Source organism: Bacillus rossius, chromosome 5 (genome assembly GCF_032445375.1).
Source record: "Bacillus rossius redtenbacheri isolate Brsri chromosome 5, Brsri_v3, whole genome shotgun sequence".
NCBI classification, from domain to species: Eukaryota; Metazoa; Arthropoda; class Insecta; order Phasmatodea; family Bacillidae; genus Bacillus; species Bacillus rossius.
In genome coordinates, this window is record NC_086333.1 from 37,811,746 (window position 1) to 37,832,675 (window position 20,930).

The window sequence follows — 20,930 nt, forward strand, 5'->3', positions numbered from 1 at the left end:
TAAACATTTCTGCAGAGTGGCACCATGCCAGTGTCTGTCACCACACTTCTGCAGTGTGGCTTATGTGCACCAGTTTGCATTTACACTATTAATGTAGCTTTTAATATTGATTACAGCAATACCAGCAGTGATTTTTGTACTTGCTAATAACCTCACTGAATTTATGACTACTTGCCTTCGTTAAAGAAAAATATTTACAGTTGGCAACCAATGTTTACATTTAAACATGCTGGGTAATTATCCAAGCAAAATATTTTTTTAAATATTTTGGCAACATTATCAATTCAATAATAAAGCATTTGAAAATTTTTATTTTAGAATTTATTGAGGAGTAACTAATGATAAAACTGTGTATAGCAAATCATAAACTGTAGTCTTTGCACGCATGATGTAAACACAATAACAACTGTTAATTTATAGATTATAGATAGATATGAACACTTTATGGCTAGTTCTTTTTTAAACTTTTGTCCAGAGAAAACATAATACCAGTTAAAAATAAAAATCTGTCTAGCAGTGTCTGTATGATGGACACGATCATAAAAAAGTCTTTATATTCAAGTTTCACTTGAATCAAATAAATAAATAGCAAGTATATCTTAAATTTTATTACATTCAGTTCATAGCAAGTTGGTTCTTGAAAGGGCTAGCTTATTGCGGTAGTACTGGACTTTTGGGCTGAAATTCTTTAGTTGTGATTTTTGAAGTCTCAGTTTTAATTAAATGTACTTATAATTCACATGTAAAACACCGCAAATACATGGATTAGGTTTTTGGGCACACGTGCTCTATGTTTATTTGTTCCAAATTACGTGGGAATTGCCTTGAAACTCATAGGCATCACTAATGGTTTTTTTTTTACTAGAATACCGTTTCTCAAATCCAATAAGTCCTATCTTACTGATGCTTTAGGCTGGACCACATACTATCTAAAACCTCAAAAAACGAGTACACTTTATGCTCACGTCTCACAAACGCGTATAATTGTCACTGAAGGGTTTACGCGTCGCACAAACCCAGTATATGTATTCGATGAATGCAGACTTTATGCAATAATTCTGTTCAGACATATGTGCCATGGCGCCTAGTGACGCTAATCATACAAGCCTGGACCACCGGACCTTTTTGCAACGTTCTAAATTCCCATAATGCAATGGGCCAGGCGCTCAAATAATCAACACAATAAAAATTTTGAAATCCGCGCCGCCGAAGCAATGGCCAATCACATCATGCCAATTACAAAACGTTGCACAAAAAACTTGATGAATATAGTGTGTTGAATTAAAATAACAGACGTTATAAAAACATAAATAAATTCAGTTCAAAAGAAAACCAAACCACTACTTGAACTATCCAAGGTTATAAAACAACAAAATAGTGCGGCAAAAACGGTACTTAGGAGGCTGAAAATAATAGTAAACTGAGTCTGTACATCTGTAAAGATTTTTCTGTACAACAGCCAAGTAGTATAGTTTGGCCGGAACTGGATCAGGCCTCAGGCGGTGGTGCCGGTGCCGGCGTCCGCCATCTTGGATTCTGACGTCACGGCGGCCATCTTGAATTGTGACGTCACGGCGGCCATCTTGGATAAGCATAACGTGACACTTTTTCGTGCGTGCAGCCGGCGTAACGGGACACGGCGTAACGGGACAAGTAGATCACGGCGGCCATTTTGGATCCGTCATCTTGGATCCGCCATTTTGGATGATGTCATTGTGTGTTCTCGAAAATTCCGGTGATGTGTTTTCCGCCATATCGGATGATGACGTCACCGTTGCAATTTTCGTTACGGTCGCCATCTTGAAATTTGGACGCCATCTTGAAAATCTTTAATTATTATCCGATTTTAATGAAAAAAATTCCAAAATTCATCAAAAAATTAACTTATTCGAATTCTGATTGATTATATCGATCACCGTCCTCGGTTCGAACCCGGTGAGTGCAAAAAAAACTAAAAATGGCGACAGGCTCCTTCCTCAATGGTGGATGCAGGCAGACTGACTCCTACCACTTTTTTTTCAAAGCATATATACCATCAGGTAGTATGACGTCATGTCCGCCATCTTGAAATTTGGATGCCATCTTGAAAATCTTTATTTATTATCCGATTTTAATGAAAAAAATTCCAAAATTCATCAAAAAATTAACGTATTTGAATTCTGTTTGATTATATCGATTCACGTCCTTGGTTCGATTCCCAGCGAGAGTAAACATCAGATCCTTCCTCCATGAAAGCTACCTAGACTAATCTACCACCAACAGTACCAAGGTATATATCATCAACTGGTATGACATCATGTCCGCCATCTTGTCTTCATCCGCAGGAGACCACCATCTTGTTTTCGTCTGCTAGAGTGTGCCGATACCATATAGTATAATTATCTGGTCACAATACTTTTGTCCTCAACTGTTGACATTGAAAATTGACCTTGGCCTTTGACCTTGACATTGGCCTTTGACCTTGACCTTGGCCTTTGACCTTGACCTTGGCCTATGACCTTGGCCCTTGACCTTGGCCTTTGACCTTGACCTTAAAATTTGACCTTGACCTTAAAATTTGACCTTGACCTTGAAATTTGACCTTGACCTTGAAATTTGACCTTGACCTTAAAATTTGACCTTGACCTTGAAATTTGACCTTGACCTTGAACTTTGACCTTGACCTTGAAATTTTGACCTTGACCTTGAAATTTGACCTTGAGCTTGAAATTTGACCTTGACCTTGAAATTTGACCCTGACCTTGAAATTTAACCTTGACCTTGAAATTTGACCTTGACCTTGAAATTTTACTTTGTCCTTGTCCATCATGGATCCGACATTTTATGTTCAGTACATGCTACCAGGAGCTACCACCTGCTGGAGTACGCCATCTTGTGTGTGTACTTGTATTATAGAGTACATTTCCATCTGGATAATTTTATTCTAACCCGCTACAGTGCAGTAATCATTTATTACGGAGGTGCCCCCCGCCATCTTGAAATTCGGCCGCCATCTTGAAATCATGTAATAATGTAGCTAGAAAAGCGGGAAAAATTCCAAAATTCATTAAATAAATCACTCATTAACTTACATATCGATTAGATCCGCTCCAGTCCTTGGTTCGATCCTCGATCGATGCAATAATGTTTAATTTTATGAAAAAAATAATAATTCCAATAAACCATGTTCAACATTCTTAAAGAGACTTTAAATCATCTACTACCCTCATCCTATCAGACATCAAGACCACCATATTGGAAATTCGTAATTGTAATGCTAGATATTCGGGAAAAAGTTCAAAATTCATTAAATAAATTTGTAATCCATATAATGATTGATTGGATCGACTAAGGTCCTTGGTTCGATCCCTGGCCGATACAAAACAACTTTAATATTTTAAAAAAGTACCACTAAAGTGGCAGGTTTGAGAAAATAAAAAACACCACAAGTTCCTTTAAAAAAACTTTTATTACATACAAACTACACTACTACAAGTACAAAAAATACACAGACAAATTACTAAAGCCTTTTGGATTCCTTGATTTAAACAGTCTTCTTATTGTACGGACTAAGCCTTTTACATGACTTTAAATGTCTATCCGATCCAATCATCACCACAGCCAGAGACGGACTGAAGTTCATATCACTTATATAGTCTCATTAGCCGGTACAACACATGAGTCAAATCAATAACCATGTTCATTATAGGTCTCGGAGCATTTTTTATAATGACGATGTAAGCTATCGAGACGTGAAATTAGTTTATTGCACTTATTGCACTGAAATTGTATTCTTTGAACATTATTAGAACAACCGCTTCTTTCATGTCTGCGAGCATTTGAGGTGATAGTAAATGATGCACCACAGTATTTACACTGATGCGAAGTACGCTCTTCATTAATTGAAGTATTCAATGCTGATGAAACTTCAGCTGATGGTGGAACAGCACATATCGAAGTCTCCACCAGTGTTGTCAGAGGCGTTGCCAACGGGATCTGCTCCAACATCGTCGGCGCTGACGTCATGGTTCCCGTAGTCGATGGTACATCCTCCATCGAGTTCGACGTTAAAGTCGGTAAAGATGCCATCGAAGTCTCAAGAACAGGCAATTACGCGACTTATGCACCAGAAGAAACAAACTAGATGATCCGTACACCGTCGACGGCAGTAACAAACTGAGCGTCCTGCTGTCTAGGACTCGTTTATATACATTAACCGGTTTGAATAATATGCTAGTCAAATCAAGAACAATTTACTAAAATACTAGAGTCAAAACAACATTAAAAAAATAGAAGCACCATCAACAAAAAAGGAAGCACATTTGGAAGCACCGACTACGAAAAGCAGCACATTTGGAAGCACCGACTACGAAAAGGCAGCACATTTGGAAGCACCGTCATCGAAAAGGCAGCACATTTGGAAGCACCGACTACGAAAAGGCAGCACATTTGGCAGCACCGACAACGAAAAGGCAGCACATTTGGAAGCACCGACTACGAAAAGGCAGCACATTTGGCAGCACCGACAACGAAAAGGCAGCACATTTGGAAGCACCGACTACGAAAAGGCAGCACATTTGGAAGCACCGACAACGAAAAGGCAGCACATTTGGAAGCACCGACAACGAAAAGGCAGCACATTTGGAAGCACCGACTACGAAAAGGCAGCACATTTGGAAGCACCGACTACGAAAAGGCAGCACATTTGGAAGCACCGTCATCGAAAAGGCAGCACATTTGGAAGCACCGACTACGAAAAGGCAGCACATTTGGCAGCACCGACTACGAAAAGGCAGCACATTTGGCAGCACCGACAACGAAAAGGCAGCACATTTGGAAGCACCGACAACGAAAAGGCAGCACATTTGGAAGCACCGACTACGAAAAGGCAGCACATTTGGCAGCACCGACAATCGAAAAGGCAGCACATTTGGAAGCACCGACTACGAAAAGGCAGCACATTTGGCAGCACCGACTACGAAAAGGCAGCACATTTGGCAGCACCGACAACGAAAAGGCAGCACATTTGGAAGCACCGACTACGAAAAGGCAGCACATTTGGAAGCACCGACAACGAAAAGGCAGCACATTTGGAAGGACCGGCAACGAAAAAGGCAGCACATTTGGAAGCACCGACAACGAAAAGGCAGCACATTTGGAAGCACTATCATCGAAAAGGCAGCACATTTGGAAGCTTCCATCAACAACAAAAAAGGCAAAAAGGAAGCACAAGTTACGAGATCTAAGTCTTAGTTAGAAATCAGAATACAAGAAATAAAAAACATTAAATTCTTATAATTTAAATTATTTATTTTATTGCTTTACGTTATACAAATGCAAGTAAAACAATCCATTATTGTATGTAGCCAGCATTCCTCAGTTCCTTGAGTATGAAGGATATTTCTTTGATGCACGAATAGTTTCCTGCACAAAGCGAACCATGTAGAAGTCTTAGCCGGTCAACCAATATGTTTGGATCTTTCCATGATGTGCAATCATTCTCTTCTACCACCATCTTCCTTGCACCTTTATAATAAATATTATGATCTCTGGTGTCTTCCGTTTTACCACCAAGCTCAGGGTAACTTTCATGTTTGAGACGGCGATCATCACAAGCTTGATCAGATTTATTTAATATATCACGTCGTTTCCACCGTTTCGGTCTCAAGACACTGCCACATTCTTCGATCTTGGCAGATTTAGGTGCTTCATCATAATCTATGTCTTTGTCAACAGCCTCAGAGTCACTGTAACAATCACCGTTGAAGGAATCGTCTTCACCCAATTTACCGTAATAATTCGATGTTGATGATGTTGAAGTGTCTTCATCGTCTTCGTGCTTCCTTTTTAGGAGTCCATCATTTTTACAAAGTAGGAAAGATCTACTTGAATTCGGCTGGAATATATTCTCACTTTTCACGTTAAGGATTCTTCCATTGTCTTCATTCTTCCGTAAATCATCAACCTCCTTCAATTTAAGTTCTTTGTCGATATCGGAAGAGCCAAGAAAATTATTGTCGTAATGCAGATCACTCTTCCTTAGGCTAGTAGATTCATCGTTGTCCTCTAGCTTGTACGCAGGCTTGGCGCTACAAGTTCTGACATGTATTTTTAGGCTCTCTCTCCGTTTAAACGACTTGCTACATCGAACACAACTTATCATAATGCGCAGTGGATTTTTAACACAGTCATTCTTCTCGTGTTGTCTTTTATTCTTTCTCAAGATAAACTCTTTACTGCAAAACTTACACCTATGTTCTTTCGATACAGCGTCAGATCCCAAATCGGAATTCATATTAGTTACTAAGACTAATGCCAGATACCAATTGAGTGTTTTAAATTAGATACAATACTTAAATAGAAATTTTTTCATATTTCATCAGCGAGAATTAATATATCTCATGCAAAAGTACTTTATGCATGTAGTTCTGCTTTTCAACAACAGATGTCGCCACATGTTGCTTGCAGGTAAATAATATTTAGTTCTTTTATGCGGGATGCGGGATGCTCACTAACGATCGCAAAAGAAGGATGGCTTCGCTAGACTCCAAGGAAAAGGAAGTTCGTCTTGCATGTTGGTGCTCCACAGATGTCTCATGGCGTAATATTAATTTGACTGAGTAATGATATTTGTCAATTCCACCTGATAAAAATATTGCAAGTTTAGATTTAGTAGCAGAAATTATCGAATTAAATGTAACTCCAATTAAAATGACATGTCTCATTAGACAAAAAAAATCCATGCAGAGAGCGGTTCCTCAGAATAGTCAGAAACACTTGAAGAAACCACAGGAATGATTGCAAGAACACGGGAAAAACCATCAAAATATTGACATTAATAATCAGGAGCACACGGAGAATACCATCATAATATTGGCAAGAATAATCAGGAGCACACAAAGAAAACCATCATAATATTGACCAGATTAATCATCAGTACTCGGAGAAAACCACCACATGTTTTCCTTGATATCATAAAATTACAGGAAAAAAATAAAAATAAAAATAAAAATAAATTAATAAAAAAATAAAAAAATAAAAATAAATAAAAAAATGCGTAAATTTCTGGCTTGTACAAGAACTCTATCTTTGCTCAACAATGATAAGTTTACAAGCTAGCAGAAACTGTTTATGCATTTTTTATTTTTTTTATTTTTTTATTTCAAGGTCAAAATTTCAAGGTCAAGGTCAATGTTCAAGGTCAAGGTCAAATTTCAAGGTCAAGGTCAAATTTTAAGGTCAAGTTCAAATTTCAAGGTCAAGGTCAAAGGCCAAGGTCAAGGGCCAAGGTCAAGGTCAAAGGCCAAGGTCAAGGTCAAAGGCCAAGGTCAAGGTCAAAGGCCAAGGTCAAGGTCAAAGGCCAATGTCAAGGTCAAAGGCCAAGGTCAATTTTCAATGTCAACAGTTGAGGACAAAAGTATTGTGACCAGATAATTATACTATATGGTATCGGCACACTCTAGCAGACGAAAACAAGATGGTGGTCTCCTGCGGATGAAGACAAGATGGCGGACATGATGTCATACCAGTTGATGATATATACCTTGGTACTGGTGGTGGTAGATCAGTCTAGGTAGCTTTCATGGAGGAAGGATCTGATGTTTACTCTCGCTGGGAATCTAACCAAGGACGTGAATCGATATAATCAAACAGAATTCAAATACATTAATTTTTTGATGAATTTTGGAATTTTTTTCATTAAAATCGGATAATAAATAAAGATTTTCAAGATAGCGTCCAAATTTCAAGATGGCGGACATGACGTCATACTACCTGATGGTATATATGCTTTGAAAAAAAAGTGGTAGGAGTCAGTCTGCCTGCATCCACCATTGAGGAAGGAGCCTGTCACCATTTTTAGTTTTTTTTTTTGCGCTCACCGGGTTCGAACCGAGGACGGTGATCGATATAATCAATCAGAATTCGAATAAGTTAATTTTTTGATGAATTTTGGAATTTTTTCATTAAAATCGGATAATAATTAAAGATTTTCAAGATGGCGTCCAAATTTCAAGATGGCGACCGTAACGAAAATTGCAACGGTGACGTCATCATCCGATATGGCGGAAAACACATCACCGGAATTTTCGAGAACACACAATGACGTCATCCAAAATGGCGGATCCAAGATGACGGATCCAAAATGGCCGCCGTGATCTACTTTTCCCGTTACGATGTGTCCCGTTACGCTGTGTCCCGTTACGCTGTGTCCCGTTACGCCGGCTGCACGCACGAAAAAGTGTCACGTTACGCTTATCCAAGATGGCCGCCGTGACGTCACAATTCAAGATGGCCGCCGTGACGTCAGAATCCAAGATGGCGGACGCCGGCACCGGCACCACCGCCTGAGGCCTGATCCAGTTCCGGCCAAACTATACTACTCAGCCACTTTAAATATTTCTTTGTTTTTATACTTTTAAGCAAAATACAAAATACAGCACTTTAAACCAAATTTATTTGGTTTTCATATGCAAGCAAAATTGTGTTATCATTAAGGTATGTATATAACATTAATTCCTTGCAAATAAAGATGTAAAGATCGTCTTGTTATCATCAAAGTGTTCTGCCTCAAATGTTCCATAGCATTTTTATATTTACTATTAAGTTTATTTATTTTTGACGAAACTAATTTTCAAGAATGACATTTTTTCAACTTCTAGCAAATTATTTCAAAGTGTTATAAAATTCACTTTTTTTCTCTTCTACACAACTAAAACGTATTTTTATGGCTATTGCGGTAGTTTCGGCGATACTTTTAAAGTTCTACGTGCTCTGTATTCCTGGTTTCCGTCCTGAAAAGGAAATCCAATCAACTTACCCCTAAAGGTCCCACGCTCTAATAAAGTGCAAATGAGCTGTCCTTCCCATGTACTGACCAACACTTGTACGTGAAAGACCCACGCAGAGCTCACTAAGGTCCAGAGGCAAACAACGGTTTCCCTTCGTCTTGTCGCAGTCTGTAAACAACTGCTACAAAGACGTGAACAGTAAATAAATATTCATGTATTGAGATTACTTGAACCACTTCACACTGCCAGCAAGATTGCAGTGCATTGCTGCGTAACTTTCAACAGATATTAATCCTTTCCAAGAGTTTGTATTCAGTCAAGCAGACTTTAGGCTAAGAAGCTATGAATACTATTATTAATATGCTGCTTGTTAAAACAGGACTCAAATATACTATTCCTAATATACTGAAACTTTTTTAAAAATAATTTTACGTTGTCTAGTCAACGCTTAGAATATTTCCACCCCCCCCCCCCCCCCCCCCCCCCAATTTCTCTTAAGTACTTATTCTGGGATAGAGTACCCCCTGGATCTGATACACTCTTCAATACTGTGATTGGCAGCCAACAAGAAGTCGTTAATTGAAGTTTGGATCAGTCGCGTCTCGATGAAGGGCGAGCCAAGTGCCGCTCCACCGGCATCCGGCCGGAGGCTGCGGGCAGTGTGCGTGATGGATGGAGGGGACTCCATTGTCCCCGGGCTGACAGTGACAGGACACAGCTTGTTCGACCACGCTGCATAACGTCCTTGTTCGCTCGTACACGTGGCGAGCCGTCCGCCGCGCAGGTAGGCAACCCAGCGAGCACATCTTGCGCCCTTGCCCGTACAGAAGCCCGACACACTACAGTCCACTCGCCGCTTCTGCAGTATTCTCATTCATGCCATTTGTCAACGTTATATATATTATACAGAGTCAGCACTAAAAAAAATCCCTTTTGGCACAGGCTTAGATAGATCTCGAAGTACCCATTTCTTCAAAATCTTTTGGGAACTTCTATTTAGCCTACTCATGGAACATTTGGAGAATTTAATTTACATAACATCTTATATATTCGCCAATATTTAAAAAAGATGGATCGATTAAACATTTTCACATATTCCATGCAGCGAAAATATTTTGAATGTTTTTAACTCAATGCATCCAGCATTGAATGTCTTAACGAATTTCATATTATGCCTACTAAGATATATATTTAATATTTTTTTATATATTTAGACTCTATTATTCATCCCACGCACTTATATGTTTTATATAACATTTTTAGACAAAGTTTTAAGACAATATGAAAATGGATCAAAATAAATTCTCACGAATTTGATAATAGGAAAGTTTTAATTTTTTTAACTCCTCTTTGTATGGTTAAAGTTCGTTTCATCAAAAAAATGTTTTAATCAAAAGGTTTAGATAAAGTTTAGGAGTTTTACAATAAATTATAACGGATTTGATAGTTTACCTATTAAAAATATATTCATAAAATTTGAGTTGACGATGGTTTTGGTATCTATGGACCATGAAACGAAAAACTTACATAAATTTTTCCGGAAGTCGCACCGTGGTAACGGCTACATTAGGTAATTTGGACTTCCCGCAGCTCTGATGTGTGACCGGTCAACATAAGAGTTATCGACATGACAAATTTATTTTCATAGCTGTACCGTCTTTAAATACAATTTTTAGCTATAATTTTTTAAGTTAAAAATCTAAGGCACAAGTGACAGCAGTTTATTTGGCTAAGCGACTCTGTTTGGTTTTTTAATTGTAGCACTGCATTTTCCCATGCAAGCACTGTGGTAGTTCTGGGTTTTGTCTCAAACTACCCAAACTGTCGTAGTTCTCAGCCTGTTTACCAGACTTTATGTATGCTATCCAGTGCGTGCCATGACCTGTCGACACATCTTTATTAATAATGGCACGCTCACGAGTCTTTCGCTTGTTAGGTAATGTGTCTCGCATAAAAACGCCTCGGAAATTACATATTTTCAGTTTGCGAGCGGACGTTTTGCAGAGCACTTAAGCCTTTTTTTACTCTTATCTTTCTCATAATTCGAGCTATTTTGTAAGGCTGCAAGTAGAGTCCTGTGCCTTTTCTTTTACCCATGCAATGGCTTCAATCTGGCGTTGTGTCTTTTTGCTTGCTTTAACTGATTGCACTAATTCTTTAAAGTGTTGACTGCCCGCACTATACCGCTCGTAGCATCGGTGAGTCAGCCAAGAGTACCCAATTCAGGCAAAAACAAAGGAATAAATACTCTAATAATCTTCTTGTCAAGATTCTGTCTTTTTTGGTTGGCTTTATGCATACCTGCTCCAGTCTTGCGCTTGATTTGGCGTGAATTAGTGTTTGACTTGTTGGAGTTGGCTCGACGAGCAACCATTCCTAATTTAGTCTCGGCATTCGTGATTTTGGATACGCTCCTCGCCGCGATTTGTTTTCACCAAGTCCTGCTTCTGTAGATTTATTTATATATTCGGCTTCCTGTACTAGTATATCGTCAGCTCGATGTCTTCATTTCAGATTCTTGCTAATGGAATAGGCAATTTCGTGCCTTCTCGTCGAAAGTATTAATGTTCATGTCACCGCGGGCTTGTCCTTTAAATTTTCGTTCCTGGACCACAGCATATGTAGCGGGGAATGTGTATCTCGAAAGTCTCAGTGAGTAGTATAGAAAAGGGGCTCCTGGGACACGGGTTATAGTGTTAGAACTCTATCCTTGTTATACAAATGAGAATTCCACAAGCTAGAATGTTTTGTATTTTTTTAATTTTTTGTTTTTATTTATTTTTTTATTTTTTTTAAATTTTTTCTATTTTTTTTTTTGATATCAAAGAAATGTGTGTGATGGTTTTCTCCGTGTGCTCCCGATTATTCTTGTCAATATATTTTGATGGTTTTCTCTTTGTGCTCCTGATTTTTCCTGTGGTTTCTCCAAGTGCTTCTGGTTGTTTCTAAGAAACCGTTCTATGCATGAAGGATTATTTACTTAATGAGTTTTGTCATTTTATTCAGAGTTAAATTTAACTAATTAAATTTCTGCAACTACATCATCACTTGTAATATTTTCATCAGGTGGATTTCAAACGACAAAACCAGTACTCAGTCATACACAATAAGCTCTGAGACATATGAAAATCACTAAAAAGCAAGACGAACTTCCTTCTCCTTGGTGCTTAGTGAAGCCATCCTTCTTTTGCGATCGTTAGTGAGCATCCTGCATCCCACATAAAATAACTAAATAATTTACCTGTAAGCAGCATGTGGTGTCATCTGTTGACAAGAATCGACACTACTTTAAACAGGTTATTTTGTATGAGATAAATTAACTCTCACCGCTGAATAGTGCTATTTTAGTCAGTTAGAGCCAAGTAGTCTCGTAGCCATGAAGCCTCGTGTCCTGGAAACTTAGTAGACCTGTAGCCTCGCGATCACGTAACCTTGTAGACTCGCAATCGCATAGCCTCGTAACCTCATGACTCGCAGTCACGTAACCATGATGTCTTGGAGCCTCGTAGACTTGTAGCTACGTAACCAAGTAGCCTTGTAATCTTATAACATAATGTAGGTGGAGCATTAGGAGCCATGTATCTTCGAAGCCTCGTAGCCTTGTAGTCGAATAGCGTTAGGCCTAAGACTATTTGGAGTCGAATACTTTTGACGTCATTGATTGTTGGAGCCAAAACCCTGTTGTAGCCAATGACTGATGGAGGCATTGTATCCTAACGTAAAATTAACGAACGCAACCTATTGAGTTGAATGTTCGTGAAAATGTACGTCATTTTCGTTACATGTGCTTCCTTTTTGTTGAATGTGCTTCTGATTGTGCTTCCAAATGTGCTTCCTTTTTTCGATTGTGCTTCCAAATGTGCTTCTTTTTGTGACTGTGCTTCCAAATGTGCTTCCCTTTGGCAATTGTGCTTCTAAATGAGCTTCCTTTTTGTGACTGTGCTTCCAAATGTGCTTCCTTTTTGTGATTGTGCTTCCAAATGTGCTTCGTTTTTATTAAACGCTTTAACTGCGTGAATGTTGTGTGGTCATTGCGTACATTACGTGTACAATGCGTGTATTGCGCGTCAATTTTGTGAACATTGCATGTTCGTTCCGTTCACTGTGTGTACTGTGTGTACATTGCGTACATTGCGTACATTGCGTTCATTGCGTGCATTGAGTACATTGCGTACATTGGTTCATTGCGTACATTGCGTACATTGCGTGTATTGCGCGTCAATTGCGTGAACATTGCGGCTTCGTACCGTTTACTGTGTGTACATTGCTTACATTGCGTACATTGTGTACATTACGTGTACAATACGTGTATTGCGCGTCAATTGAGTTACCTTATTTTTGTGTGCTTCTTTTTTAAATGTTGTTTTGACTCGAGTACATGGTTCTTGATTTGACTAGCGTATTATTCCATCGGGTGCATGTATATAAGCGAGTTCTAGACAGCAGGTCGCTCAGTTTGTTACTGTAGTTGACGGTGTAAGGATAACCTAGTTTGTTTCATCTGGTGCATAAGTCGTGTAAATTACCTGTTCTTGAGAACTCGGTGGCATCTTTACCGTCTTTAATGTCGAACTCGATTGAGGTTGTACCATTGACTACGGGAACCATGACGTCAGCGACGACGATGGTGGAGCAGATCCCGTTGGCAACGGTGAAGTCAACACTAGAGGAGACTTCAACAGTCGTGATACCACCAGCAGAAGAGACTTTAATGCCGGTAGTGCTGGCTGTACAGGAAACCTCGACGAACGCTGTTTCGCCCTCGTTGGAGACTTCAATGGATGGCGAATCGTTTACAACTAACGAACATCAATGTCGTTACTGAGACAAGATTTTCTCAAACATCAGCACGAGAAGAGAGAATGTGCTAAGAATCTTCCTCGCAACATGTTTGGTTGTGAGAAATGTAATAAGCAGTTTGCCAGAAAAGATGATATGAAAACGCACATGAAGACATGTAAAGGTCCTGCTGCGCGGCAGAAAGTAAAGGTTTCTATACAACAACGATGCATTGATGTTCATAAGAGTATGCCTGGAAATGGTACAACTGTGGCAACGCCTGTATCTGGATCAGGTCTGAAAGGCTCGTCTTCATCACCACGGTATCCTTGCAGCTGCTGGGATACGTCGTTCGCATTTTCCCATGATGCACGAAGACACGAGCGGAGTAAATGCAAGAAGAATCCTTCTCGCATGAAGTTTCTCTGTAATGAGTGCCATAAATGGTTTACTCGAATTGACAGTTTGCGAAATCATGCGAAAAAAGTAAAGATGACGTCTGTGCGCCTACTGCTGAACTATGTGCATAAATTTAGAATCCTCGCTTTAGATTGGTGACTCGTAAGCGTACAAGCAAGAAAACCGATGTGCAGCAACCGATTGCTATGACGTCTGAACATGAAAATAAACCTAAGACTGTGTTCGGTGCATTACAAGTGATCGATAATGGCTTCTACTTGGCGCAGTATGCATTTCGTGGAACGTTGAAAGACTACTATTTTTTAAATACGTTAAGTGAGTTGAAGGACATTTGTAATTTTCTTGATGATATCAGACAGGACATAATCAATCAGCTTACTGATGACGTAGCAACAAACAGTCCATTAAAATACAACTTGTGGTTGGACTGTATATATGGAAAGCCGTATCCATTCGATGACAAAGTGAAGAAGTGAGCTTTCAAGACATCGGCTGCAGTAATTAACAATTCTGACGATGTGAAGCAAACTGTTAAACACGCTGTCGAGAAACTCTGTCATGAGGAGGAGAACTATGTCAGTAAAGGTTCTGGTTGGACTCTGTCTAGTATAAACCGATTGGAGCTAATAATTAGTCATTCCACGCCTATGCGGACCTAAATTTTTATGAAATTGTTAACTTTCGCAAGTGTTCCTTTAGTAGAATAGACATTAAGTAATTAATGTTATGTTTGTAAAGGAACATGTGGTGTTTTATTTTCGAACCTGTCATTTTTGAGGTATTTTTACATAAGATTAATTTTTTTATCGCCCAGGGATTGAACAAAGTTTCGAAACAATCATTGCTTTAATAAGTGAATTTTTTGATGAATTTTGGATTTTTTCCCGAATCTCTAGCTAAATAGCTAATATCACGATTCCAAGATGGCGCCCAAATTTCAAGATGGTGGGCACCTCAGTAATAATGAATTATCACTGAACTCTAGCAGGTTAGAATAAAAAGAGCATGATGGTAATGTACTCTATAAGACGAGTACACACACAAGACGGTGTCCTCCAGCAGATGAAAACAAGGTGGTGGCTCCTGGTAGTGTGTACTGAACACAAAATGTCGGATCTATGATGGTCGTCAAGGCCCAAGTCAAATTTCAAGGTCAAGGTCAAGATCAAATTTCAATGTCAAGGTCAAGTTCAAGGTAGAATTTAAGGTCAAGGTCAAGGACAAAGTTCAAGGTCAAGTTGAGGTCAAAGGTATGGTACTGATGCGTTTTATACTGATGCATTTATACACTCTAGCAGACGAAAACAAGATGGCGGCCTCCAGCAGACGAAGACAAGGTGGCGGACATGATGTTATACCAGTTGACGATATATACCTTGTTATTAGTGGTGGTAGGTCAGTCTGTAGGTTGCTTCGTTGGAGGAAGAATTTGTCGTTTTTTTTATTTTTTGCTATTTTCGGTTTTGAACCATGGACGGGAATCGATCTAATAAATCAGTATTATAATAAGTAAATTTTTTGATGAATTTAGAATTATTTTTCATTAAAATCAGATAAAATATAAATATTTTCAAGATTGCGTCCGTAACTTTAATTGATAGAGTGGTGACATAATACAAAATGTCGGGTGTGTCGTAAGATGTTTTTATTACTATTTTGTTGAGAATTTTTTAAATACATTGATTAATAGTTACTTGTTTACTCTCGCCGGAAATCGAACCGAGTACCGAAATCGTTTAAATCACTAAACATTTGAAGTAGGCAATTTTTAAAATAATTTTTGCATATTTTTCGGAATTTCATTCAATGAAATTACGGATTTTCAAGATAGCGGTCGTAACGAAACATGCAACGTTTTTTTTTTTAAATATTTTTAATCAAAATTTTATTTAATTTTTTATAAATTTTAAAACTCTTTTCATTAAAATCTGATAATAAATATAGATTTCCAAGATGGCGGACATGACGTCATACTAGATGACGATATATATACCTTGACATAAGTGGTGGGAGGTCAGTCTGCCGGCGGCTTCCGTGGAGGAAGGACTTGATGTTATTATTTTTTTTACCTCGTCGGGTTTGAACCGCGGACTCCAAGCCCCATGATGTAAGTGTACATTTTTTTATAATATTTTTAATAATAATTTTTATTAAATTTTTATTATTAAATTCGATTATTTAATTTTTTTATAAATTTTAAAATTTTTCCCTATTTCCTAACATAACATTAATGGATTTTATACATGGCGGCCGTAACGGAAATTGTAACGGTGACGTCAACCAAGATGGCGGTCATGGTATCCTTATTCCTAGAAATGGCTTATCGGAGGCTTTAGTCATTGTTGCTTAAGCCGTTTTTAGGACATTGTGTTCTTTCTAAGGCAAAAAGTATTTTGAGGTTTTTCGAAATCCTAATTTTTGAATTGTGGAATTTTTTGAGATTTTTTGACGGGATTTTTTAAAAAAAAAAATGGCAATTTTGGTGATTTTTGGTGATTTTTTAGAAATTTTGGGAAAATATTGGCAAATTTGAGGGTCAAAGCTCAAGGTCAAAGTTCAAGGTCAAGGTCATCCAAGATGGCCGCCGTGACGTCAGAGCTTGGTCGGCACCTCGCACCTCACCCAGATCCCGTGTCCCAGGAGCCCCTTTTCTATACTACTTCAGAGAGTTTTTTTTTTGTTCTTACCAAAGGGTCTCTATGGGCAACTGAGCTGAAACTATAAATGTTTTATACAATTTTTTTTACAATTAATACAATTGATACAATTAATAATATAATAATAACAGTGTTTTTTTACAATTCATTTTAAAATTAATACAATTAATAATATAACAATATAACAATTAATACAGTTAATTTTATACAATTTCGCCAGTACTTGCAAGTCGTCAAACAAGAAGTAGGTTTGCCCGTGCGCATAACGCGAGATGACGAAGCTGTGCACGCAAATCGCGGCACAGCTGGTTATTGCCTTCTATAGTACGATGCATAATGGCAGGCCCGTCTAACAGTGGGAAAGCGTGCATTCTACTGAGTTTGCTGGAAGAACTAAACGGTCTTAGTTTCGAAAATGTATACTTCTATTCCAAGTCTCTGCAACAGCAAAAATACTAGCGCCTGGCCACGATTCTACTTTCGGTGAATGGCCTGGAGTATTTCTCATTTAGCAATAATGTAAATGTGGTGTCTCCAAGCGAATCAAAAGCCAATTCTGTGTTTTTTTGGACGATGTCGTGTGCGAGAAGCCAGGAATAATACAAAGAGTGCTTTTACATGGGTAGACACGCCAAATTAGACTGCATTTATTTGAGTCAGGCGTACAGTCGTAAACCGAAGCATTTCCTACGAGAAAACGAAAACATCATAGTACTTTTACGCATGGATGAACTTAATTTACGTCACGCTTACGAAGATCACGTATTCACCCACATGACTTTCCATGAATTCAAAAACATTTGCTCCTTGTGCTAGATAAACGAGCGTGGATTCCTAGTTATAGTCAAGGACTGGACTCTATATAAGGCCAGGTACAGACAAGGTTTCGATCAGTTTATCGTCAAACATAAGTCATAGAATTTCGAAATTTGGTCGTAGCAGTCCCGCTACTGAACTGGATACTGTTCTTGAGTCGCACGAAGCTGATATCCGGAAATATATTTCGCTACTTGGTCAAAAAATAGAAAGTGTGAAAAATGTATTACTACAGTTCCTGCTAGCAATCGATCAGCGAGTGGAGACTTAGGATTCTCTAATTACGAACATGATCAAAGTATCCAACACAAAGACGCGACGTATTGAGGACTTTCGAAAGTAGTCTGAATGCATCACTTACTCATATTACAACAAAAACAGATCTTGCCAACCAAAAGAAAGAGGTTTCTGCAGACAAATAAAAAAGTATAAAGGAAATCTTACGATATGTTTTCAGCGAGTACAATGTCGGACTTAGCCGGTTACCTTCATCATGCTAAAAAGTCTGTTTGTGAAAAATATATTCTTGCTAGGAGAGCCAGACTTTCACATGAAATGGAAAATGAAGAGATATTAAACCAATCACCAGTCGTCTCGACAAACCTATAAGAGAGGATTGTGAAGACAGACGTAGATGACGAGATGCCAACTGCAAAGAAAAGGTAATATGGACCAGCTCCATAAGAAGAGGACTTTATGAGAACAGAGAGTCTATGCACAAGAAAAAATTATGGAAACGCGGGCATCAAGCTAATGCAATGGTCCAGCCATTGGTGCTTAAGATATTTCACGAGTCGGAATAATGTCACTACCTATGGAGTGTACAGAAAATATAAATGGTGGTTCCTTGGAGCTAAAAAACAGATATTTACCAGAAAATATCTTATGTGTAGAAGAGTGCAAAACATGCAGGACTCCAGGCCTGTACGAATTGCTGTTTTGCAGGGAGCCTAAAGGCTGTTCTCACGAAGATTTACAAGAGTACATTAAACTGCCAGAGCTAACCATGACACATTTTCGCGATAACGATCCGGAAAATGGCATATATAAAGACGAAGATTTTGAAAAATTGACATTATCGCTCATCTCTTCAGTGAACACGCAGTAAATGGTGAAGGTAATAAAAGCTAGAAAGTGGTCAGAACTTTGACAATGTGTATTGGGACGACCTAAACGAATTGGTCTACAGGTAAAGATGCCTACATGCTTCGCTTAGTGCAGGCAACTATTCGCAAATCAACGAAATAGTCTCCATACTTGAAAAACTAAGGGAAGAAGTCTACATACAATGAGTCATGTTCCTGCAAGACTAAAATACCTTTAGCTTGTTCAGATACCAAAGGCGCAGTATTGATGAGCCAATTTCCAATATATATTTGTGCGTTGGGATTCCAGGTGGCTCCCATTAATTGAGACATTCGACTGAATAATTAACAGCTTGTTCCTCTTCTATAACTGTATCAATGGATTTGTACTCTGTAACTACACCATGAATTTTTAATTGAATCTTAATATTGATTCGATTGACATCATTCTTTGGAGCTAAGTTAACACGCTCGTAAAGCCAATCGTGAATCCTGAAGTAGTTGGTGATGTACGGGAAAACATTCAAGTTCTTCTATTGATGACTGAAGTCAACAGAAGTTCGTGGAAAATATATTTTCTGTGTAGTAGGAACCGGTAGTTGGCCGTCACCCATATCCAGAAGTTGATTCGAAAATGTTCGTCACAATCACTTCTAAGTAAATGCACGCGCACACTGGTCGACAGTGTAATTTGTCTCCAGAGTCGAATTTTTCAGGCACGCGTTCAGCTCGTCTGCTGGTGTTGATCTTGAAATTACAATATTGTATAAAAAATTGACACACAAAACTTCCAAAGATAGTTAATTGACGTGTGGTAAAAAATATTTAATGTTTATTGACATATAAGACATCTAAAGACAGTTTAAATGCGTGTGATACAAATTTCATTTGCCTACAAATAAAACAATAATTGTATCCATAAGCGTTGCCCAGCTGAACACTGGGTCATAATACTATATGACAGTGTGGTGGACATAGATAAATGACACACAATTACTGTTTGTATGTGTATGACCGATGATTTTCTGTTTACACATGGCGATCAGTTGAACGGTTTAGAAGTTTATGCGCTGCAGCGCCATCCATTGGAGAGTTATAACAAAATTAATATGGCGAAAATATTCTCTGTGTTCAAATATTTATGTAAACTAATTTGCATGGAGTTCGGTGTATATAAATATACACTATATAGTGAGGTTGAAAACCACAAAATTTCGAAAATTTCAAAAATTGATTCTCTTTGATTTGGAGTGTTTCCGAAACATTCGGGTTCCTCAGCATTCAACCCCCCCCCCCCTTTCTTTTTTCCTCCCCCAGTAGAGATGTCATTTTCCCCAGATTTTTTGGAAGTCAGACCAATTAAAATATGTGCATTAAACATGACTAACGTAACTATCTTGTTATGTTAGCTAATGCCCGGCATACGTTGCAATGCCTCTTTCAGAATGTTTTCTTAAATTGTTTTGAAATAATTTTTTTTTGTAAAATAATTAATTTAATGAAATTATGAAATAATTCGGAATTCATTTTTTTGATAATCGTTTGTTGGTGTTTTTAGTGCGTTTATTACAACGCTTAGTGATTAAAATATAAAATAGGAAACAAATACTTGATTTGTGAGCCTCGGTGAAACGTTGTGCGGGGACTGAGGAAGCGGCGTCACCTCTATACGTCCCGCGGCGGGTGAACGTGTCCTGTGTGTCGGGTCGAGGCCTGCATTATGGACGCTCGCAGCCGCGCTGACGACTTGCCGCTCCCAGCGGTCGCTCAGTCGCTCACGACGTGAAAACAACGTTATTGACGACACCAGCGCAAACACCGCTGAATTATTCTGACGCCCCGACCCCGCGGAGGCCATTCCGCGGGCTATAAAACACGCGAGGGAAGTATAGTCCTGCCTTTCTCCGAAAAATAACGGAACCGACCTGCTGCTACAAACTTGAAAGGTGAGTAAAATATTACAAGTTATTTTTTGGGAGTAAAATCTTTTTTTTGTAGCGTTCGAATACATTCTTTTATACTTTCCGTTCTATAAATATCATTTAAAAAACGTTCTGCACATGATAATTAGAACCTAATCATCAAACGCAAACAATATTTTGTCTTATTCAATATTTTTACAGAAGGGTCACAAAGAAGATTTTTGCTGGATTACAGATACTATAAAATGTCTTAACTTTTGGCTCAACTGAAAAATGGTAGTTCCGACGTATTCAATAAAATTACAGAATCTTTTGAGTTAGTTATATGGTAAAAACACTGTTTTTAAAATGGACGCCAGATTAACGTTGACGAGTAAATATTCATATGGGCCTACTTACCCCTGTTTACTAATGAGACGTTTATACATCTCGTTTACAAAAATTTAAACTTCATTCATTATTTTGTTCACACGAAAGATAAAA